We start from the raw sequence: 1,062 nt of genomic DNA on the forward strand, positions 1-1,062 counted from the left end.
TAAGAGCAGAAAATGCCAGTAACTACAGTAACTAGTAATAGATCGTTAAAACAATATGCAGTCATAAAAGCTGCGTGAACATGGCCTCTCTCAGAACATCTGGCTGTGCTGTGGTCGTGCTCCTTGTGACGCCGTGAGATGCCAGGTGCCCACGTGATGAAGGGCGCTGAAGGTCGTGCCGACCTGACCAAGTGTCAGAAGGAGGGCCATCGGCTTTCGGGCCGAAGTTGGTTGCAGGGGACTAAACGCGTGAAAAGTGAAACCGTGGATGAGGGGAGACTACTGTATCCACGAGTTCGTAGCTCTCACTGGACATACAGGTGTCCCCGGCCCCCCAGAAGTTGGCTTTACACCATCTCGCTTTTACAAGAGCCCTGTTAGTACCTGGGCGCGCCAACAGAAAGAAATCCCAAGACGAGTTTTCCCTTTTACAAGGAAGTCACGACCGTGCTGATGAAAGTCTTCCGTAAAACAGCGTGGCCTGGGGCATAAGGCGAACTTCTGGAAAGCAGGGGCTGCCCTTTGCTACTTTAGGCTCCTTCATAGGAAGCCTTCTTCTGGATGGCAGGGGAAACCTGTATTCCATATTTCTGCCTTTTTTTTTTGATGCTAGATCAAAGCATGATTACGTTGGCTTGAAATTTTCTCTGGCATAATTGATATTGCAGAGTAACTTCTTAACGGTCAGATTTTAATGTACTTTTGTGAAAGTTTAGTCCCTGATCACAATCCCCTCCTTGAGGCTTTGTGTTGCCTGGCCACGAGGTCGTGAATTTCAGTTCCTCGCGATTGCTTGGTGTGGTGTCTGTGGTCCTGAGCGCCACCCGAGTTGAAGAAACGTCCACTTGCATGGTGGCCTCGTCCAGAGCAGTGGCTTTGCCTCTGCAGGTCACCAGGCAGCGGTTGCAGACCCTGTGCAGCCTTGTCCAAAGAGGGGGTCCTGAAACATCAGCAGTTGCCCTGTGGGAAGGTGCAAGGTGGTGAGCCCACTTGGAGCTTTTCTGCAGCAAGAAACTGGGCCGGAGGGGGGGCGTGTACTGTGGTAGCACATGGTCACAGGCA

General features: G+C 51.5%; 1 protein-coding gene across 1 annotated transcript in view; it reads left to right on the top strand.

The window, feature by feature from the left end:
• The window catches only part of SACM1L (SAC1 like phosphatidylinositide phosphatase), a 59,433-nt gene that overhangs the window by 41,808 nt on the left and 16,563 nt on the right, over positions 1 to 1,062 (top strand). The window lies entirely within an intron of this gene.

This window comes from Herpailurus yagouaroundi, unplaced genomic scaffold, assembly GCF_014898765.1.
Source record: "Herpailurus yagouaroundi ecotype Mexico unplaced genomic scaffold, PumYag 193, whole genome shotgun sequence".
In the NCBI taxonomy this organism is placed as follows: Eukaryota; Metazoa; Chordata; class Mammalia; order Carnivora; family Felidae; genus Herpailurus; species Herpailurus yagouaroundi.